The 23,960-nt window shown below is 43.7% G+C and overlaps 1 long non-coding RNA gene across 1 annotated transcript; it reads left to right on the top strand.

The window, feature by feature from the left end:
• The first annotated feature begins 291 nt into the window (after nucleotides 1-291).
• On the top strand, nucleotides 292-22,809 carry Gm6938 (predicted gene 6938). Its single transcript, NR_033482.1, has 3 exons — nucleotides 292-461; nucleotides 19,662-19,744; nucleotides 22,292-22,809. It is a non-coding gene; the product is annotated as a predicted gene 6938 (long non-coding RNA).
• The last annotated feature ends 1,151 nt before the right edge of the window (nucleotides 22,810-23,960 follow it).

Below are 23,960 nucleotides of genomic sequence, written 5' to 3'. Positions count from 1 at the left end.
CTGCCCACACCTTCTCTTGGGCTGAGAACAGATCACTGCAAAAGAGATTTTCATAACCTCCCCATCTACAGGTTTCAGCTTGCAGTGCTCCCCAAACATCAGAAAAGAGGGACAGGGGCTGGAGAAGGAAATGAAGACAATTTACACTGGGGTCTTGGAGGCTCACCGCTAGGGGCAGAGTGTACTCGCCCTGTTAAACCCCTCCCAGGCAACCATTCCCTTGAAAGCTCAAAGCAGCCATAATTTTCAGTTCGCAGTATCTTCAAAGTAAGGTTCGACTGGTATTTCGTTCTTACCTGTTTGGCAAACATGGGCTGTGAGTCCAATTCCAGGGCATCTCCAGCCTGCAAATCTACCTGCCTGCTGCTAATAAGGTGTATCAGGGGAAAAGGATAGATCCTACAGCATGGCTACCGCGGTAGGAAACACTTGGCGAGTATCCCGCGAAAAAGAACTTCTAGGTAAGTCCCTATCTGGAATTTCGGGGCGCTGAGGTTTATAATTTGGATAACACGGGGAGCGCTTCATAGAAAGTGACTTTCCACCTGAGTTTATTCAAAAAGTTGCCCCATGGACAGAGAACCTGGTTATAGGGGAGGGGAATGTGGCAACTGCAGGGTCGCTCAATCTCAGGTCCTGGAGGTTCAGATGTTCCTGCTCAGTGCCTGCTGAGTCTGCTGAGCAGCAAATCTGTCCACCACTCAGGCTCCCGGAACTTTTACGAATAATTCATATATTAAAAGGAAATATTTAGGAATGTGTTAGATATGAACCTTAATGGAAAATTCAGCCCTGCAGTGCTAGTTTTGATTCTGCACATTCTGCTTCATGTGTTCTGCATTCTGGAGGAAGTATCCACAGACGGGCTCAGTGACCACAAAGAATACCTTTCAAAGGATTTTGACAATGCTCATCAGATTGCTGGCCATGCCTCCTGAAAGTCACACTGGTAGTTTTGTGCAACCTGCAATGAGGTTGTCCACCTGGACACCCCAAGATTATACTCTGTGCCTTTTTAAGCAGGCAGAAAGGATTCCAGCTTCTGCCATCGTTCCCTGATAGGGAAGACCACCACAAATGGATTCACTTCTTCAGTTTCACATTCTCTGCCCACGCAGAGATTCTCAAGCCATTTTCTGCCTCATTGTTTTTTGGCAGCCTGATGCACTGCTTTTAACTGCAGGGCATATTCCTGCCTCTCTAATTGCAGCAAGTTGCTGGGGCGCTTTCCCAGCAGGCAGTTCTTTGCTGCAAAAGTGATGTGAGCAGCAGTATGGCTACTACAGCACAGAACATTCAGATTCGGGGTGCACTTGGGGAAGTGCCCTTCTAAAAGGGACTTCCTGGGTCCACTAGGGTCTTCCTTTGCTGGCACTGAGGTTTATGACTGGAGGATGTGGCAGTATGTCTGCCTCGTGGCAAGGAAGATTCAGACTCCATGCTCTTGCTGAACTTCCCTTCTGCGAACTTCCCTTCTAAAAGGCACTTCCTGGGTCCACCAGGGTCTTCATTTGCAGGCACCAAGGTTTGAGGTTTATGACCTAGACAGTATGGCTGGAGCGTCCTAGAGACTGGATTTCCACTTGGGGCCACTAGAAGCTTTGCTGGTGGTCACAGGGAAAAGGTGTCTTGGTTTGAGGTGCAGGGAGGTTTGGGGAGTAGCCATTTGGGGAGTGTCTCCACAGGATCCAGCACTCCCTGGTCCTGGAGATTCATCACAGGCAGTTGTTTGTGGGCAGTTCCTGATAAACCATTGTATCCACTGCTCAGACTCCTGGAACGTTTACGAATACTTCAGACCTAAAATGACTAATATTTAAATTAATAAGATATGAGCCTAGTGAAGTTAAAATCCCTGTAGAGGCCGCTGTGGAAAGTGCTAGCCTGGATCTGTACTTTCTGCTTCATCTGAGTGTCTTCAGTTGGAATTAGCCCAAGAGAAGCTCAGTGACCAAGCAAGTTGAGACAGCTACACCTGAAAACCTGATTACTGCCCAGGAACTTCTAGTTCTATGTGTAGTTTTGTATTCCTTAAATAACTGCTTTTCATATTGGTTTCTAGTTCAAGAAAAACACAGAACAAAACAAGCAGAAAATGATTTCACTTCTTCAAACAAATGAAATGTAATTTAACAAATATGAGGGAGCATTGTCATATGATTATATATATATGTGTGTGTGTGTGTGTGTGTATGTGTGTATATATATATAACCTATAGATGGATAAATAGATATTGATATAGATCCTAGAGTGAGGAAAAATTTATTTACAATTTTTTTTTGGAAAAAATGTCCAGTGAATTTTCTCTGGATCCATTTATTTTTAATGGTTCCCAAAAGCCAGCATCAGCACTGGTAATATGGAAATGCATTTATATCTGCAAAGTTTATTTTCTTTCTTAAAGATAATAAAACAACATCTATTTTCCTGCAATTTTCATACTGCATTTAGTGCACAGAAAAGTAAAATTATGAAACTGGTTTCCACATGGGCTGGAAAGTATGATGACAGGTGAGGAGGAAAAATCTATAACAGAGAAAAGGACCTAAGCCCTTCCATGTGTGGTCTAGTCAATAGTAGAAGTGTGCAATGAAACAGATGCACCTGTGAGGGGAGGGGCGGTGGTTAGGAGAGAACAGGAGAGGCTCGCTGATAGACTTGGGTGAGGAAAGACTAAGTCTAAGTGATCCACAGGAGTTGTGAAAGAGCCCATGTTATAGCTTTGATATTTTGGAGTCTAGTGTTAAGCTGATCCCGTTTACCTTTTATTTTTCCCTCAGAGAAGGGCAGAGGGAATGAACTTGGAAGAAGGGTTTCTTGGCATTCCTGATACTACTCTGCCATCCAGTGGAACTGCCTTGCTGTTCCTGCCAACACCTCCACATGCCTTTCCTCAGCAGGTCTGGGAGTGAGGGATACATGGGGCTTCTGGTTTAAATACTTAATCCACGAACAACCAGTGAACAAGTGAAGGTAGCTCCAGCCAACTGGCCGGTTCTGAGGTTAGCCAGGGTTTGATTTCCTAGTCATAAATTCAGCTACTCTGGAATATGGGCTTTGCGATCTTGAGGTGGCCATCTTTCGCACAATGATGAGGAACACTGCCCTGGATTCATTAACTGGGGGTGCAGATATGTTGGTAACTTGATTTTATCAAGTTTAGGAATCTCCCCAATTGCCTTGGACCTGTTTTAAGGCACTTCCTGCATATATACTGCATTTCTTGGAATCAGCCAATGCCCATGGGATTCTGGACTCTGTTCATGGTCTTCAGGGTCTCCAGAAATGCCACCTAGAGGTCAAAAATGTATCAGTCCTTTAGTTTCTTCATCATACTGTCTACCCTACTTTCTCTCTTGACCTCCCTCCTTTCTTCCTCCTTCCTTCCTCCTTCCTTCTTTTCTTCCCACAATCTTTTTCATTCCCTCCATTCCTTCCATGCTTAGATGCTCAGCCTGTTGTGGATGCTTTGTTTTCTCCCCCTTGCCTTCTGTATTTACTGTCTTTGGATTCCTTGTCATCCCCTTTCTTCTTCTGCTGTACTTCAGGAGTTTTGCTCTGTCTTGAACCTGGAAGCCAAGGTTCAACAAAAAAGTCAGGTCCCAGGCACAACTCACTGACCTGGAAATTAACTGTAAAGGTAAGATGTAGGCAGGACATTTTCTAGCCATGCCACAACAAAGCTTCACCTTCAAATCAGGTGGGAAGTAGGCATAAGAGAGACAGCTACCCAAACTTGTCTAGGATGTACAATGTAACCATGCTTGCAACTAGACTCCATCATGCACAGAGGACAATGGACAAATAGGAGGTTTCAGAAAGGTCATACCTGTGCTTGACAATGAATATGTCGGGGTAACAGGTGGGATGGTTAATGATGGTGAGACCATAATGGTAACAAGATGGGTCCAAAGAGATGGTTTGTACCCTCAGCCAGGGTCTAGCAGGCTGGCAGCTCCTAGGATGGAATTAGAATTCTTCCTTGGATATTTTTATGCCCCGTGACAAGGATCTTCCAGAGCCCTAACTTTCAGCAAAGGAAAAGGGAGCCTTGATTCCCAAACTTTCCTAGTATGTGGTAATGTCCCAGAATATCCACTTGAATGCAAAGCCAGGTTCATGGACTACTTAAGTTGAGATGTTTAGACAAGAAGACCAAAGTTTTAGGTTGGCAGCTGCCCTCTCTAGTCTGCTCCTAACAGTGCCTTAAGGATTCAAAGACCTGATATTGGAAATTTCCTGTGTATTTTTTTTGTCCTCTGTGCAACTTGGAACCTTCCTCTGTCAGATAAAAATCTATTCCTCTCCCTGTCAGGAGACTCCTGAGTGAGTTGGGGAGGAGAGGGCAGCTAACCTTGAACCTGAAGCTCAGTGTATCACAGTTATGGTATATCTGAATAACTAGGGAAGTTCTGGATACATATTGATCACCCTTGACCTAAGAGTCATGATGCTAACTGAAGCTGCTGTACATCTGTGCTAATTAGTGTGTTCCTCCTGGGGTATGGATGATGGGACTGTGTTAACCCTGAGTCCAGTTTCTTCCTAAAGTTTTATCTCTGTGGCTCTAACAATATTTGCGTCTAGTGGTGGATTTTCCAATTTAGTTTTCCCATATGGTGTTTATATCTTCAGGGTCAAAACCTGGGCCTGTGGTAGAAAGACTGAATAGTTAGACTAAGGAACTGGGTTTGATCACACACACACACACACACACACACACACACACACACACACACACGCACACACATGCACATGCCTGTACTTAAAAGAACTGCAGTAGGGTCCATTCAGAAAGATCCAAAGTCATACCATTGCACAAAAAAATCCAGGATTGAACTCAGCCACATTGTAGTCTTGTGGCAAATTGATTGCCTGTTTTTTTCCTCAGAGTTGGGCAGAGGAGGAGAGATCCTGGGATAAGGGTCCCTTGGTGTTCATGGAGCAATACCGCCATCAAGCAGAATTCTTTTCCTGTTTCTGAGAACACCTAAGTGTGCTGTTTCAGATGGTTTGGGGATGAGGAAGTGTGCATACAGGGTCACTCTGGTCCCAACATTGAAATGAAGGAGTCTTTAGCCAGCCTCACAGTACTGTGGTACATCAGGGTCTAGGTTACCCGTTGGTGCACTCTCTTGCCAGTCCCTGAGGCATGCCCTGTCTCAGGGCAAAAATGAGAGCGCCAAAGGAAATACAAGCAAAGAGTTCCCGTGTCAGCCATGTTTGCCAAGGTGCAAAAGAGTTCTTTGACCAGGAGTTAGCTGACTTGAAGGACTTGTGGTAAACTGACTTTTGCCTCTGTCATATCCTCCTACCACCATCAAGAAGTAGAGAGCCCAGGAAGCTATGAGCACAACAGGGTCTCTGGTTTCATGATTACTTTTTGAACCCTCATCTATACCCAGCCCTCATTTCAAAAAATCAAACACTGGTTTTGGAATTTCGAGCTTTCTTCATGGATTTGGTGATCCCCAGATATTCTACAAACATTTTTACATATCTGTCAGTCCTCCTTTCCCTTTTTCTTCCCTTAGCCCATCCTTCCTCCATCTCCTTTTTCTGAGGCATTGGTCTTTTCCACTTGTTCCCTCCATCCCATACTCCTGTCTTCATTCTCTTTTAACAATGTTTTGTGATGTTAACGACAAGTCATTACATGTTTGTCTCAGCATTTGAAACAGCATTCCTTCTTCTAATGTCCTTCTCCATGTGTTCAGATCCATAAGAGAAAACAAGATGAAGACAGCCCAAGGAAAGGGTGTTGGTATGATGGTGTGATTCTGGCATCCTGGCAAGAGACAGAACTGAGTCCTCTGTTCTATGTCTATGTAGATACCACCACAGAACATTTTTGTTTCTAGATAGAGTTACATAAATCCATACTTGGCAGCATGCGTATGGTAAAGAAAGATCTAGGTACAAGAGGGACTCTGTCTTTGGAAGAAGAAAGTGCTGGCAAATATCTTCACTGTCAGTCACTGAGTAAGGTAAAGGGAACTTGTTTATAGACATTCAGATCATCATGTTTTCTGAAAATATCCAAAGATCTGTTTAAAGACCACAGCCATGAATCTGATGGGCTGGTAGTCTCTAAGATGGGCTAAAGTTCTTTGACATAGTCCTCAGATGAGGGTTCTAGGAGCCTAATGTTACATGAGGCTAAAGTGACTCAACACAAAAACTCATGTGAGCTTTACAATATAGCCAACAGGTACAATTGGATGTACAGACCGGGTCCTGGAATGCACAGGTTGGGTTGTCTGGACAAGAAGACCAAAGAGTTTGGGTGACAGTTGTCATTTTTATTCTGAGTCTGGTCCATGGACAAGGAACTAGAACACTCAACATGGAAAGTATCTGTGTGTTTTCTGTCCACTATACAACCTGGCATCTCCTTCTGCTAGGGATAAATATGTCACTGGTCCTAAGGCCTGTGTGAATGAGGTGGTTGTCTCTATTGTTCCAATGGCCTTTCTTCTTCTTCTTTGTGCTGTGATCTTTTCCTGCAAAGAACTTGGTGTGCACAGGTAGGGAGAAGTATCAGGTGGCCTTGAATTAGAAGCTTGGTTGTGGAATGACTACACAATCTCTTCTTCCCCATGGGAGGACTGAACACTCTATGAGTTAACCTGGAATGCACTGTCAGATTCCAGTTATAGGTCATGCACATGTGGGCTAGTTAGAATATTTCTGGAAAGATATGAGTGAATTATATGTTGCCCAAGTTCTATTTTCTGCCCAAGAATGTATTTGTAGAGCGTCTTTTGATCACTGCCTTTAGTTTTCCTGTATGGTCCGGAGGCCATCCCATGTTCTTATGTTGGAGTAGGAATGAGGAACCTGTGTGGCCTGCGAACTCCCAGAGTGTATGTACACAGTGAAACTCCAAGGCCCATCTCTGGGAATAGGCCAAGAATAGGCCAAGACTGAAGTCAGCCAACTTGGGATCTATTGGAAAGATGTGCTTTTTTTTTTTCCATCAAAGAAGTGCAGAGGGAGAGAACCTGAATAATGGTACCCTGGCATTGTTGTTTCAATACTGTCAACAAGAGGCCTGTTTTTACTGTTCCCACCAACAATTCAGTGAGTTTTCTCTCAGAAAAGTGTTGGGGTAAAGGACTGAAGAAAACTTCGGGGACTGTTGCTCTGAATCGGAAAGGAAGGGAGCTCCATTTAGCCCAGGCTAGGTAAGAGATAAGGGCCTCAATGCTGCCAGCCTATGATGCTTATAATAGTGAGAGCTACACAGGAAGTGCTGTTTGAATATCTTGTGGCAGCCATACTAGCTTATGGAGGAGCTTTCTTCCCAGGAGTCAACAGCCTCAGAGCAGATAAGTGGGCAACACACTTTTGACTCCTTCATAATCTACTGTCAAGAAAGAGAGACAGTCCAAGTGCCTGTAGGCAAAGCAAGTGTAATGGCTATTCCTGATTGTCAACTTGACTTTACCTGGAATGAACTTCAAGCCAGGATTGAAGGGCTCCCCTGTGATCCAGATCTTGAGGCTACAAGATACAAGTTTCTGACCTGGATCCTGGCATGGAGATCTTGAGGCACAGTGGCCATGGAAAGTTTAGGCCCAGGCAAGGTAGTACAGGTCTTTAATCCCAGGAGACTAAGGCAAGGAGATAGCTGAGTTCAAGGTCATTCTGGGACAAAACAAGTTCCAGATCCAGGTGTGGTGGTACACATCTTTAATCTGGACCACACTTTCTGCTGAAGACCTACATAAGGACATTGGAAGAAGGATGATTCACGGTTCTCTGTTAGCATTTACTTGCCAGCACATTTGTTGGAATCTACTTCTATAGAAGACCAGCTGAAACACCTAGCCCTGTGAGACTGAGCAAGTACTGGATTTATTATTTTATTATTATTATTATTATTATATGTAAGTACACTGTAGCTGTCTTCAGACACAACAGACAAGGGCATCTGATCTCACTACGGATGGTTTGAGTCACCTCATGGTTTCTGGGATTTGAACTCAGGACCTCCAGAAGAGCAGTCAGTGCTCTTAACCACTGAGCCAGCTCTCCAGCTCTCCTTCTGGCCCTGCTTGCTCAAAGCTGTCTTCAGACACCTCAGAAGAGGGCATCCGATCTCATTAAGGATGGTTGTGAGCCACCATGTGGTTGCTGGGATTTGAAGTCTGAAGTCAGGACCTTCAGAAGAGTAGCCACTGCTCTTAAGAACTGAGCCATCATTCCAGCCCTAGATTCTTGAACTGTCAATTCACAGTTGACCATTGTTGGGGTAGTTGGACTACAGACTGTAATATGGTAAGGTCCCTGGATTCATGATTGGTTTTGATCCCTTGCTTCTATATATCCCTCTTTTCCTGGAATCAGACACTGTGTGAGATACTGGCCTTTGTACATGGGCTTGGGGATCTCCAGAACTATCAAGATTATACTTATTTCTTAGTCATATCTTGGTAGAGTAGGAGGGGGTTGTACTCAGTCCAATATCTAGTTTCTTCTACTGCAACAATTTCTAATTCATTTCTTTGCCACGAAAGAGCTACCACACAGCAGTATGAGTGCCACAGCAAGGAAGACTCATATTCCTTGTGCTCTTGGGGAACATCCTTTCAAAAACGGACGTCGTGGGAGGAAGACATGCAAGGGGCCACTGGTCCATAGACTGAAACGAAGGGGGCTCCACTGAGTTGAGCTCAGACAATGGATGAGCAGCTAACCAGTGTCAGCATCGGAGGGTCATCCTGCCTCATGGCAATAACCAGAGCTACACAGGAAGTATAGACTGGACTTCCTGTGGCAGCCATGTTTTTCAGGGTGTGCACAAACTCTCTGCTGGTGCTTCAACAACAGCCTAGGAACTGATGTTTAGGCAACATACTTCTAAATCCTTCATAGCCTCCCACTGCTAAAAAATAAGTGATAACCCAATTGCATGTAGGCTCCTCAGGGTCCCTGTCTTATGTTACTGAACCCTCACTTGTACCTACCCATCCTTTCCTGGAATCAGACATTGCTTTAGGGCTTGTGTCTTTTGTTCATGGGATTGGGAGTCCTCAAAAATTTCACCAAGAACACATATATATGCCAGCCAGTCCCTTTCCTTCCTTCTTTTCTTCATCTTTCCCATGTTTATCCCTGCTCCCTTCCTTTCTTCCATGCTTACATCCTCACTCTGCTGTCTGTGCTTCCTTGTCTCTCCTTGCACTTTCTCTTTTCTGTTTTAATTTCTGGGTTTTCCTTCCCTTTGTACTTTTGCAGTAGGTAGCATTACGTGTCCTATATACATAAGCAAAGGATTCTGCATAAAAGCCAGTCCTCAGCACAAACCAAAGATATGTGAAATAACTGCATGGATGGGATGTGGGGGTGTAGAAGAATCTTAGTTTCATCAGCCAAGTCAGCCTATCTTAATTTTGTAGCAGTCAAATAGAAGCAGAAGATGGTGTCTGTGCTAGAGAATTTTATGTGATCTTGACACAAACGAAAGTCATTTGAGAAGAGGGAACCTCATTTAAGAAAATGTTTCCACTTGATGCTACAGGGTGGGAGGATACCCTCGTAGAGGATAAGGGGAGGGAATGGGGGAGGGATTCTGTGAGGGGAGACCAGGACGGGGCATCAATCAGGATGTAAAATGGATAGATGGATAGATGAATAGATAGATAGATAGATAGATAGATAGATAGATAGATAGATAGATAGATAGATAGAAAGACATACAAGATATAATACAAAATGAGAGAGAGAGAGGAGAGAGAGAGAGAGAGAGAGAGAGAGAGAGAGAGAGGAAGAGGAAGGAAGGAAGATTGGCCCATGTTCAAACATGTAGGGCATTTTCTTAGTGATTGATGTGGGAAGGCCCAACCCATTTTGAGTCATACTGTTGGTCCTGGGTTCTATAAGAAAGCAGGTTAAGCAAGCCACGAAGAACAAGCCAATAAACAGCAGCTCTCTATGGCCTATGCATCAGCTCCTGCCTCCAGGTTCATTTGTGTACTATTTGAGTTCCTGTCTTGGCTCCCTCCAGTGATGAACAGTGGTATGGAAGTGTAAGCCACAATGAACCCTTTCCTTTCTAGTTTACTTTGGCTGTTGTGTTTCATCACAGCATTAATAATCTTAACTCATACATTTTTCATTCTTATGGTCAACCATAACTGAACAAGGAAAGTAGATATGTGATAGGAAAGGTGCCTCGTGGACTTGTTTCAATACCAGTGCCCCACTGGCTAAACCCGCTAGCTGAAAACTGGACATATATACAGAGTACCACTCTCATAGGATTATCCTTCCTAGGGCTCCTTTCTGAAGAGGCCCAGAGAACACCCAGTGTCAAGGTCAAAATGGCTTCCTCACCATCTGTTGATTGTTGTAAGTGGGAAGCTGATCTGTTCAACCAGAGGAAATATGGGTAGAATAAGTCCCAACTTTGACAGGTGGGAGAAATGGAGCTATATTCTCCTAGACTTGAGAGTAACTAGTAGTGTGTTTGTATGTTGATATGTTCATCTTGGGATGTCCTCTGCAGAAGAAGCAAGGCCATAGAGTGTCTAGAAACCATGGCAAAGACTCCTGCCTCTAGTAGGTTGGATTGTATTGCCAAACTCAAACACAGGAAGATGGTTGGTCTGCAGTGTAAGTCTCTTAGGGACTTATCCTCAGCAGAGCACAGATGGATGCACCTGACAGGCAGTGCTCAGATCACAGAGCAGTGGCATTCTGTTCCATTGGAAGGTGCAAGTCTTTGTTTTTGATGCTATGTCCAAGATCCTTCACTTGAAAGTGTGTGAGAGGTGCCAGGTCTAGTTCATAGGTGTGGTTTGACTTGGACCAGTGAGAACTTGTAGCAAGCCAATCACAAGGGAGCTTAAAAGGCCTCCCTCAGCTAGGCAATAGCACTAATGGAGTGCCTGAAAGCACTGATAGGGCTTTCTGTAGGAGAAAAAGAACTCGGTCTTTCTTCCTTTGGGATGTACAGAACTTGTCAATAGTGAGAGGGTGTGCAAAAAAAAAAAAAAGCAGAGCTATAAGTCTAATCCTTAAGGACAAAATGTCTTCCAGTTAGGTACTAAGAACTACTTACCTAGGGAAAGTGGTAATTCCCCAGGAATCTAGAGAAGAGTGTGTTTCAAGTAGCCTTGTGATGTAAAGGTGTGTGTGTGTGTGTGTGTGTGTGTGTGTGTGTATGTATGAGAGCAAGAGTATAAAATTATTGCTTTCCTTCTCATGGCGCCTACACTGATTTTGTCTTTTTCCATGTGTTCAGATCCAAAGGAGAAAACAAGATAAAGTTGTGGATTTCATTTGGCCCAAATGTAACACAAAGGGACTGCCTCAGCAAGTGTGCTTGTGTTCTGGTGTGGTGTTGGAATCCTGGCAGGACACAAGAAGACTTGGTTCTCTGGAATGTGTCTAGGTGCCCTTTGATGTGATCCAGAAGTTTATTTGTTGCCTATTTAGAATTACAGACACCTGACTACATGCACATTATTTTTTTTTAAAAGGTCCACATATAAGAGGGACTGTGTCCTTTTGAGAAAAGGAAATATTGGCAAATATCTTTTCTGGCAGTGGCTGAGTAGGATAGAGGAAACTATTGTTTATACATGATGAAATCATAATGTTTTCTGGGAAGGGCCAAAGAGATGGATTAGAGCCACAGCTGAGGATGGGTTGGTAGCAGCTGGGATGGGCTAACAGTTCTTCTTTGATGTTTTCTAGTTCCCAGATTAGGGTCGCTGGGAGCCTAATGTTTCATCAGAGTCTGAACTTGCCTCAACACAAAAACTCAAGTGCACAGCCAGTAGTGGGTACCTTTAATCCCAGCAATTGGGAGGCAGAGATAGGCAGATCTCTGTGAGTTCGAGGCCAGCCTGGTCAACAAAACAAGTTCCTGGAAAGCCTAAGCTGTTACAGAGAGAATCTCTGTCTCAAAAAACCAAAGGTAGGGGTCAAAGCAACTCATGTGAGCTTTGAAAGATGGCTGACAGACACAATGGAATATACAGACAGGGTCCTAGAATTCTTAGACTGGGGTCTCAGGGAAAGGAGACCAAAGAGTTCTGATGACATTTGTCCTTTCTCCTCTTTCTACTCCGACTCTCTTCCATGGTGCGAGGAACTGGAGCTGCCAAAATAGAAACAATCCCTATGCATTCTGACCTCTGTACAAGCTGGAGAGTCCTGGTCCTTGGTCCTGTGTGGGTAGGGATGCTTTTCTTTCCTGTGTAAGCTGCCACCTTCTCTGTCCTGTCCCTGTCAGAAACCTGGTATCTGAGTGTGGAGAGATGTGGGCCAGGTAGCCTTGAATTAGAAGTTTGGTTATAGCTGGGTGGTGGTGGCGCACGCCTTTAGTCCCAGTACTGGGGAGGCAGAGGCAGACGGATTTCTGAGTTCGAGGCCAGCCTGGTCTATAAAGTGAGTTCCAGGACTGCCAGGCCTATACAGAGAAACCCTGTCTCGAAAAAAAGAAAAAAAAAAGGATCTCTTTCCTGATGTAGCTGTCTCTTGTGAGACTAGACCAGGGCCTAGCAAACACATAAGTGGATGCCATAAGTGGATGCCCACAGTCAGCTATTGGATGGATCACAGGGCCCCCAATGGAGGAGCTAGAGAAAGTATCCAAGGAGCTAAAGAGATCTGCAGCCCTGCAGGTGCAACAACATTATGAGCTAACCAGTACCCCGGAGCTCTTGACTCTAGCTGCATATGTATCAAAAGATGGCCTAGTCGGCCATCACTGGAAAAAGAGGCCCATTGGACACGCAAACTTTATATGCCCCAGTACAGGGGAATGCCAGGGCCAAAAAGTGGGAATGGGTGGGTAGGGGAGTGGTGGGGAGGGCATGGGGGACTTTTGGGCTAGCATTGGAAATGTAATTGAGGAAAATACATAATTAAAAAAAAGAAGTTTGGTTATGGAATGGCTGTACAATGTCTATATACCCATGGGAGGACTGGACAATCTATGGGTTACCCTGACACTCAGTGTCAAGATTTCAGCTGACAGTCAGGCACATATTTGGCAGTTAGAGTATTCCTGGCAGCGTATGAGGGGCTTGTGATCAGCACAAGGTCCAGTTTCTGCCCAAGAATGTATATGTACAACTTCTTCTGGCATGATCCTTAGGCCTTGAGAGAATGCTATGTTCTCATGTTGGAGTGGATTGAAGAAACTGTGTGGCCTGTGACTTCCCAGACAGTGTGTACATAGTAACGTTTCAAGGTCCACCACTAACTAGAACAGAGCAGGAGTGAAGTCAGAGATCTTGGAATCTAATGGAAGTTGTACTTTTTTTTTTCATCAAAGAAGGATGGAGGTAGAGATCCTAGAAGAAGGGTACCTTAGCATTGTTGGTGCAACACTGCCACCAACTAGTATTTCTTCACTGTTTGTGCCAACAACTCAGTGTGCTCCCAAAAGTCTCGGGGTGAAGGATTGTGAAATACATTTGGGGACTGAAGTCATGGAGGCAAGTCCATGTGACAGCTGGGGACGAGTCCAGGTGATAGGTGGGGACCTCACCATTGCCAGCCTCACCAGCTTGCTGTACAGCTGAGTAATAATCAGAACTCTACAGAAAGTACAGCCTTGAATATCCTGTGGTAGCCATATTTGTCAGGCAGGAGAGAAGCTTTCTCAGGAGCCTGTGTCAGTAGCCTCAGAGCAGATACATGGCCAACATACTTTAGATTTCCTCATATCTTCCTAGAGTCAAGAATCAAAGACAGATCAATTGCTTGGCATTACAACACATTCTCCATCTTTATGATTTTTTTTTTTTGGAATCTTTAGCACCCCTCAATTCCTTGAGTCAGAATAACCTTGGGATCCTGGCCTCTGTACACGGGCTTGGGGATGTCCAGAAATATCCTCAAGACTACGTATTTCTTAGTACTTCTTTCCTTTTCTCTTTCCTTTATTCTTTAGCCCTCAGTCCATCCTTATTTAACCCCTTCTTGTTTCTATCCCTTTTCTGGTCCTGCTCCGTCCATGTCATACTGACATCCCTAGTCTGTTCTCTCCACTTCCTGTTCTGTTGATGCACCCCAGTTGATGAATCCAGTTCCTCATCACTGTGCCAAACATGGCCACCTCGAGATCGCAAAGCCCATATTCCAGAGTAGCTGAATTTATGACCAGGAAATCAAACCCTGGCTAACCTCAGAACCGGCCAGTTGGCTGGAGCTACCTTCACTTGTTCACTGGTTGTTAATGGACTGAGTATTTGAACCAGAAGCCCCATGTATCCCTCACTCCCAGACCTGCTGAGGAAAGGCATGTGGAGGTGTTGGCAGGAACAGCAAAGCAGTTCCACTGGATGGCAGAGTAGTATCAGGAATGCCAAGATACCCTTCTTCCAGGTTCACTCCCTCTGCCCTTCTCTGAGGGAAAAATAAAAGGTAAACGGGATCAGCTTAACACTAGACTCCAAAATATCAAAGATATAACATGGGCTCTTTCACAACTCCTGTGGATCACTTAGACTTAGTCTTTCCTCACCCAAGTCTATCAGCAAGCCTCTCCTGTTTTCTCCTAACCACCGCCCCTCCCCTCACAGGTGCATCTGTTTCATTGCACACTTCTTCTATTGACTAGACCACACATGGAAGGGCTTAGGTCCTTTTCTCTGTTTTAGATTGTTCCTCCTCACCTGTCATCATACTTTCCAGCCCATCTATCCACGTTGGAGCCAGTTTCATAATTTTACCTTTCTGTGGGCTAAATACAATATTAAAATTGGAAGAAATGATGTTGTTTTCTTATCTTTAAGGAAAGAAACTTTCCAAATACAAATGCATTACCATATCACCAATCTGATGCTGGCATTTGGGAACCATTAAAAATGAATGGATACAGGGAAAATACATTGGACATTTTTTTCCAAAAAAAATTTTTAAATGAATTTTGTTTCTTGCTCTAGGATCTATATGATATATATCTATCAATACATATATATATATATATATATATATATATATGTATGTATATATATATATGCACAAACATATATGACAAATACTCCCTCATATTTGTTAAATTACAATTTATTTTTTAAAGAGGTGAAATCATTTTTCTGCTTGTTTTGTTCTTTGTTTTTCTTGAACTAGAAACCAATATGAAAAGCAGTGATTTAAAGAATCCAAAACTACACATAGAAGCCATAATCAGTTTTGCAGGGGTAGCTGACTCAACTTGCTTGGTCACTGAGCTTCTCTTGGGCTAAGTCCAACTGAAAACACTCAAATGAAGCACAAGGTACAGATCCAGGCTAGCACTTTCTCCTGCTCCCAAAATCTTCCTGCTCCTCAAACCAAGAGGCTTTTTTCCTATGGCCACCAGCAAATGTTCTAGTGGCCCCAATTGGAAATTCAGTCTCTAGGAAGCTCCAGCCATGCTGTCTAGGTCATAAACCTCAAACCTCGGTGTCTGCAAATGAAGACCCTGGCAGACCCAGGAAGTGCCTTTTAAAAGGGGACTTCCCAAGAGCACCAGAATCATAATTTTCCTTGCTGTGGTAGCTATACTCACGTGCAAAAAACTGACTGCAGGGAAAGTGATGCAGCAACTCGCTGCAAATTGAGGGGCAAGAAGATGTCCTGCAATTAATCAAATGCTTTCCATCAAACTGTGGAAAAACAGTGAGGAGGAAAATGGCTTGAGAATCCAACCTGCCAGACAATGCAGAAGAAAAGAAGCACATCCATTTGAGACACTCTTCCCAACCAGGTTGCACTGGGGTAGCTGGAATCCTTTCTGCATGCTTAAAAAAAGCACAGAGGTTAAGTTTGGAGTGTCCAGGTGGACAATATCTTGGCAGGTGGCACAAAACTACCAGGAAGGCTTTTAAAAGGCTTGGCCAGCAATTGGGTTTTCTGGTTGCGCACCCTGAAGATAAGCACTCCTTTGAGAGGTGCTTCTCTTCGTCACTGAGCCTCTCTGGGCATAATACCTCCCCAATGCAGAGCAGATGAAGCAGAATGTACGGAATCAAGACTAACACTTGAGGGCCTAGACAGGACTTTCACACTGTTAAAGCTAACTACTCTGCTCCTTGTAGTGAGCCTGCAAGACCCCAGTGTAAATTATTATCACTTCTGTCTCCTCACCCAATGTCCAATTTTCTGCTGACTGGGGCTCACTGCAAGCTGAAAGCAGGTGGGAAATGCAGATGATGAAAATCATTTTTGCAGTGGTCTCTTCTCCCTGTATGAAAGGGTGTAGACCTCTGTAGACTATTCTGGCTCCTAGAAAAGGCATGGAGGTTAAGCTTGGGAGAGTCAGGCACTCAAAAGCTCAATTTCAAAGGCTCTATAAGAGAAGCACAGTGCCTTTTGTATGACTTGGGCAATAAGCATATTTTCTATGGGAGATACAGCAAAGTATTCAGGAAAGTTGCCTCCCTTGGTCACTGAGGTGGGGAGAATTCTTCCTGAAGGCACAGGAGATAAAGTAGAATGTACCAAGGCCAGGCTACCACTCACAATAAACACCACCATGTCTGATTTCATCGATTTCAAAAATATTTTGTTTAACACCCTAATCTTAGTCAAGTCTTTCAGGAGCCAGGCCAAAGGACAGAATTGCTGCTCAGCAGATTCAGCAGGCACTGGGCACAAACATATGCATGGAAGAATCTTCAGGACCTGAGATTGTGGGTCCCTAAAACACTCCAAAATTGCCACACACTCTTCCTCTCAAATCAGGCCCTATGGCCAAATGCCAAACTTCAAATAACCCCTATTGGAAAACCAGGGAGACTATAGAGACATCAATGGTCCTCTTTCATCTAACCTGTTATAATTCAATGATTTCTTTCTTCTGATCCAGGGAACCCAGCCTGTACATTCCAGAACTTGTCTGTACATCCATTGCCCCTGTCAACCATACTGTAAAACTCACATGAGTTTTTGTGTTGAGTCACCTCAGCCTCTGATGAAACATTAGGCTCCTAGGACCCCCATCTGAGGACTATGTCAAAGAACTTTAGCCCATCTCCAGGGCCACCAGCCCACCAGGTTCATGGCCATGGCTTTTAAATATCTCTTTCAATATGCCCAGAGAACATTTTGATCTCAAGTCTGTGAACAATAGTTCTCTCTACCTGACTCAACCACTGACAGTCAAGTTATTTGCAAGTACTTTCTTTCTTCAAAGAGAGAGTCCCTCTTGTACCTATATCTTTCATTATGATATACATGCTGCGAAGTATAGATATTTATATGTCCATTAGAAACCAAAAGGTACTTTGGTGGTATCTACATAGACTCTAGGTCATCTATACACACAACAGAGAACCCTGTCCTCTGTCTCTGGCCAGATTGACACAATCATACCAACACCCTTTCATTGGGCTGTCTCTCTTTTTCTCATTTTGCCAAACTCAAAAGAATGTAATTCTTGTTTTCTCCTAAGGATCTGAACACATGGAGAAGAACAACAGATGAAGAAATCACGTCTCTCTCTCTCTCTCTCTCTCTCTCTCTCTCTCTCTCTCTCTCTCACACACACACACACACACAAAACACACACACACAGAGAAAGTCATTCACATGCTCACTTGTGTGTTTTTTTTTTTTTGCTCACTTGTCTTTAATAACACAAGTATACTGTAAGCACAAAATGAAAATAGGAGCATGGGATGGAGAAGCAAATGATAAAGCCCAATAACTCAGAAGGAAGAGACAGAGGAAGAATGGGCTAAGGGAGGAAAGAGAGAAAGAAAGACTGACAGTAAAACTCTGTGGAATTTCTGAGGATCCCTAAACCCATAAAGAGAGCTCCAAATTCCAAAGGCAGTGTCTAATTTCAAGAAATGGGGGCTGGGTATAAATGAGGGATGTAAAAGTAATCATGAATCCAGGGACCCTGTTGTGCTCATAACTACTTGGGCTGTCTCTGCTTCTTGATGGTGGTAGGAGGACATGAAGGAGACAAAAGAAGGTTGTCCACACTATATATACTCACTGATAAGTGGATATTAGCCCCAAAGTTCAAATTACCCAATATTCAACTCACAGACCTAAGCCTAAGAAGAAGGAAAACTAAAATGTGGATGCATCAGTGTTTTTTTTTATGTGTGAACAAAATACTCACAGGAGGAAATATGTAGACAAAATGTGGAGCAGAGACTGCCCTACCTGGGGATCCATCCCATATACAGCCACCAAACCTGGACTTTATTGTGGATGCTGGAAAGTGCTTGCTGATTGAAGCATGATAGCTGTCTCCTGAGAGGCTTTGCCAGAACCTGACAAATAGAGAGGAGGAAGCTTGCAGCCAACCATTGGACTGAGCTTGGCGTCCCTGATGGAGGAGATGAAGAAGGGACCAAAGGATCTGAGGTGATTTGCAGCCCCATGGAGGGAGCAACAGTGTCAACAGGCCAAACCCCGTGGAACTCCCGGGCGCTGGACCACCAACCGAAGAATACATATGGAGGGACCCATGGTTCCAGTTGCATATGTGGCAGAGGATGGCCTTGTTGGGCATCAGTGGGAGGAGAGGCCCTTGGGCCTGAGGTTGTTCAATGCCCCAGTGTACTGGAATGCCAGGGTGGGAAAACAAGAGGGGGTGGGTGGGGAAGCACCCTCATAGAGGTAGTGGGAGGGGGATGGGATAGGTGGTCTCTGAAGGGGAGACTTGGGAAGGGGAAAACATTTGCAATATAAATAAAGAAAATATCTAAGAAAAAACCTCTATAATAGTGTCATGTCTTTTTAGGATCTTTTAATTTGTGAGAGTCTTCAGTCAAATGCTTATGATTTCCATGGGCCAATCCATAGGCTTGGTCAACATGATTTCTTGATCTGCTCTGTAGGCTTTGTGTGTGTGTATGAAAATAAACAGTGTTATATATATATGTGTGTGTGTGTGTGTATATACGCATATATATATATATATGTATATATATATATATATATGTATAAAAGTTAAGGCTGTAGAGGATATCCTGGTCATGGAGCATGAAAATATCAAAAGAAGATTCCTGATTCAATCCCAGAGCCTGGCATCCTGCCATTCTCTGGCTGAGACTACACACCATCTATTGGAGCAATCTTCCAAACATTATGGACTCACCATCAGTAAACAATCCCACCTATCACCTTGCACATTCATTATCAATCATGGCTTTCCCAGTATGTTCTTTCTGCAACCTCCTGTGTGTCCATTGTCCTTTGTGTTGTCCTCTGTGCGTCATGGACTCTAGTTGCAAGCATGATTACATTGTACATCCTAGACAAGTTGGGATGGCGGTCTCTCTTATGCCTACTGCCCACCTGATTTGAAGGTGAAGCTTTGTTGTGGCATGACTAGAAATTGTCCTGCCTATGTCTCACCTTTACAGTTAATTTCCAGGTCAGTGGGTTGTGCCTGGGACCTGATTTTGTTGTTGAACCTTGGCTTCCAGTTTCAAGACAGAGCTGTTCCAGCAAAACTCCTGAAGGACAGCAGAAGAGTAAAGGGAATGAAAAGGAATCCAAAGACAGGAAATACAGAAGGCAAGGGGGAGAAAACAAAGCATAGAAAACAGGCTGAGCATCTAAGCATGGAAGGAACAGAGGGAATTAAAAGATGTAGGGAAAAAGGGAAGGAAGAAGGGAGGAAGGAGGTAGAGTGGAGTAGAGAGTATGATGGAGAAACTAATGGACTGATATATTTTTTGACCTCTAGGTGGCATTTCTGGAGACCCTGAAGACCATGAACAGAGTCCAGAATCCCATGCGCTGATTATAAGAAATGTGGTATATATGCAGGTAGGTGCCTTAAAAACAGGTCCAAGGCAATTGGGGAGATTCCTAACCTTGATAAAAAGCAAGTTACTCACATATCTGCACCCCCAGTTGATGAATCCAGGGCAGTGTTCCTCATCACTGTGCCAAACATGGCTGCCGCGAGATCGCAAAGCCCATATTCCAGAGTAGCTGAATTTATGACTAGGAAACCAAACCCTGGCTAACCTCAGAACCGGGCAGTTGGCTGGAGCTACCTTCACTTGTTCACTGGTTGTTCATGGATTGAGTATTTGAACCAGAAGCCCCATGTATCCCTCACTCCCAGACCTGCTGAGGAAAGGCATGTGGAGGTGTTAGCAGGAACAGCAAAGCAATTCCACTGGATGGCAGAGTAGTATCAGGAATGCCAAGATACCCTTCTTCCAGGTTCACTCCCTCTGCCCTTCTCTGAGGGAAAAATAAAAGGTAAACGGGATCAGCTTAACACTAGACTCCAAAATATCAAAGCTATAACATGGGCTCTTTCACAACTCCTGTGGATCACTTAGACTTAGTCTTTCCTCACCCAAGTCTATCAGCAAGCCTCTCCTGTTTTCTCCTAACCACCGCCCCTCCCCTCACAGGTGCATCTGTTTCATTGCACACTTCTACTATTGACTAGACCACACATGGAAGGGCTTAGGTCCTTTTCTCTGTTATAGATTTTTCCTTCTCACCTGTCATCATACTTTCCAGCCCATGTGGAAACCAATTTCATAATTTTACTTTTCTGTGTGCTAAATACAGTATGAAAATTGCAGGAAAATAGATGTTGTTTTATTATCTTTAGGGAAAGAAAATAAACTTTGCAAATATAAATGCATTTCCATATTACCAGTGCTGATGCTGGCTTTTGGGAACCATTAAAAATAAATGGATCCAGAGAAAATTTACTGGACATTTTTTCCAAAAAAAAATTGTAAATAAAATTTTCCTCATTAGAGGATCTATATGAATATCTATCTATTCATCTATAGGTAAATATATATATATATATATAATCATATGACAATGCTCCCTCATATTTGTTAAATTACATTTCATTTATTTGAAGAGGTGAAATCATTTTCTGCTTGTTTTGTTATTTGTTTTTCTTGAACTAGAAACCAATATGAAAAGCAGTTATTTAAGGAATACAAAACTACACATAGAACTAGAAGTTCCTGGGCAGTAATCGGGTTTTCAGGCGTAGCTGTGTCAACTTGCTTGGTCACTGAGCTTCTCTTGGGCTAATTCCAACTGAAGACACTCAGATGAAGCAGAAAGTACAGATCCAGGCTAGCACTTTCCACAGTGGCCTCTACAAGGATTTTAACTTCATTAGGCTCATATCTTATTAATTTAAATATTAGTCATTTTAGGTCTGAAGTATTCGTAAACGTTCCAGGAGTCTGAGCAGTGGATACAATGGTTTATCAGGAACTGCCCACAAACAACTGCCTGTGATGAATCTCCAGGACCAGGGAGTGCTGGATCCTGTGGAGACACTCCCCAAATGGCTACTCCCCAAACCTCCCTGCACCTCAAACCAAGACACCTTTTCCCTGTGACCACCAGTAAATCTTCTAGTGACCCCAAGTGGAAATCCAGTCAGTAGGACGCTCCAGCCATACTGTCTAGGTCATAAACCTCAAACCTTGGTGCCTGCAAATGAAGACCCTGGTGGACCCAGGAAGTGCCTTTTAGAAGGGCACTTCCCCAAGAGCACCCCGAATCTGAAAGTTCAGTGCTGTAGTAGCCATACTGCTGCTCACATCACTTTTGCAGCAAAGAACTGCCTGCTGGGAAAGCGCCCCAGCAACTTGCTGCAATCAGAGAGGCAGGAAGATGCTCTGCAGTTAAAAGCAGTGCATCAAGCTGCCAAAAACAAAAACAAAAACAAAAAAAAAAAAACAAAAACAAAAAAAAACATTGAGGCAGAAAATAGCTTGAGAATCTGCCCAGGAAGAGAATGTGAAACTGAAGAAGTGAATCCATTTGTGGTGGTCTTCCCTATCAGGGAATGATGGCAGAAGCTGGAATCCTTTCTGCCTGCTTAAAAAGGCACAGAGTTTAAGTTTGGGGTGTCCAGGTGGACAACCTCATTGCAGCTTGTATAAAACTCTGAGTGTGTGCAGTCCAGTGGAAGTGAATGCCTTTAATTCCAGCACTCAAGAAACAGAGGCAGGCTTGGACTCAGATTTCTGAGTCCAAGGCCAGCCTGGTATACAGAGTGAGTTCCAGGACAGCCAGGGCTATACAGAGAAACCCTGTCTTGAATAACCAAAATAAATAAATAAATAAATAAATAAATTAAAAATTTATGAGTGGTCCTTTCAAAAGGCTTGGGCAGCAATCAGGTTTTCTGGTTGAGCCCGAGAGATATGTTCTCCTTTGAGTGGTGGTTGCCTTTGTTAGTGAGCCTCTCTGGGGATACTTCCTCCTGAATGCAGAACAGATGCAGCAGAATGTAAATAATCATGCCTTTAACAGCTTCATATCTAAAAAATTCTCTAATATGTTGTTTTATGTCCGAATTTTTCATAAAAGTTCCAGTAGCCTTAGCAGTAGACAGACTTGCTGCTCAGCAGATTCAGAAGGCACTGAACATGAACATCTGCATGACTGAACTTCAAGGACCTGAGATTGTGCGACCTTGCAAGACTTGCCAAAATCTCCTTCCCTGAAACCAGTTCCTCTGGCCACATGGAAATCTTCAAATTCCCAACTGGAAAGCCAGAGAATGGAGAACCAGAGACCCCAGTGTTCCATTTACATATACCAATACTATAGAGTAATTATTCCTTCCTTCATGTCCCGGGAACCAAACCTGTGCATTCCATAACTTGTCTATACATCCAATTGTACCTTTCAGCCATATTGTAATGCTCAAATGAGTTTTTGTGTTGAGTCACCTCAGCCTCTGATGAAACATTAGGCTTCTAGAACCCTCAACTGAGGAGTATGTCAAAGAACTGTTAGCCCATCTCCAAGGGTACAAGTCCATCATGTTCATGGCTGTGTCTTTAAAACAACCCTTTAACTATTCCCAAAAAACATTATGACCACATTGTCTGTGAACCAGTTGCTCTACCCTACTCACCACTGAAAGTCAAGATATTTGACAGTACTTTCTTTCTCCAAAGACAGAGTCCCTCTTGTACCTAGGTCTTTCTTTACTGTGTGCATGCTGCCAAGTATGGATAACTCTATCTACAGTAGAACCAAAAGGGTTCTCTGGTGGTATCTACATAGACATCTAGAGACACAACAGAGGACCCAGTCCTCTGTCTCTTGCCAGGATGCCAGTATCACACCATCATACCAACACCCTTTCCTTGACCTGTCTGTCTTCATCTCATGTTGCCAAAATCAAGAGAAATTTAATACTTCATCTTGTTTTCTCCTAAGGATCTGAACATATGGAGAAGGATGAAGTCAGAATAGACATCGGGAGAAGCAATGTCCTTTCTATTTGTGTCTTTGTCTCTGTCTTTCTATATCTGTCTGTCTCTGTCTCTGTCTCTGTCTCTGTCTCTCTGTCTCTCTCTCTCTCTCTCTCTCTCTCTCTCTCTCTCTCACACACACACACACACACACACAAACTTCTCTTTAATAACACAAGTATACTATAAGCACAGAATGGGGTTAGGAGCATGGGATGGAGGGAAGAAGTGATAAAGCCCAATGCCTCAGAATGAAGAGATGTAGAAGGATGGGCTAAGGGAGCGTCTTAGTCAGGGTTTCTATTCCAGCACAAACATCATGACCAAGAAGCATGTTGGGGAGGAAAGGATTTATTCAGCTTACACTTCTATACTGCTGTTCATCACCAAAGGAACTCAGGACTGGAACTCAAACAGGTCAGAAAGCAGGAGCTGATGCAGAAGCCATGGAGGGATGTTTCTTACTGGCTTGCTCAGCTTGCTTTCTTATAGAATCCAAGACTACCAGCCCAGAGATGGTCCCACCCACAAGGGGCCCTCCCTGCTTGATCACTAATTGAGAAAATGCCCCATAGCTGGATCTCATGGAGGCACTTTCCCAACTGAAGCTCCTTTCTCTGTGATCACTCCAGCCTGTGTCAAGTTGACACACAAAACCAGCCAGTACAGGGAGGAAAAAGGGAAAGAAAGATGGACAGATTTGTAAAGTATTTGTGGAATTTCTAGGAATCACAAACCCATGAAGAGAGCTCCAAATTCCAAAAGCAGTGTCT

The sequence above is a fragment of the Mus musculus genome, chromosome X, assembly GCF_000001635.26.
Source record: "Mus musculus strain C57BL/6J chromosome X, GRCm38.p6 C57BL/6J".
In the NCBI taxonomy this organism is placed as follows: Eukaryota; Metazoa; Chordata; class Mammalia; order Rodentia; family Muridae; genus Mus; species Mus musculus.
The sequence above is the reverse complement of the archived record's forward strand: the minus strand, read 5'-3'. Positions and strand labels throughout refer to the sequence as shown.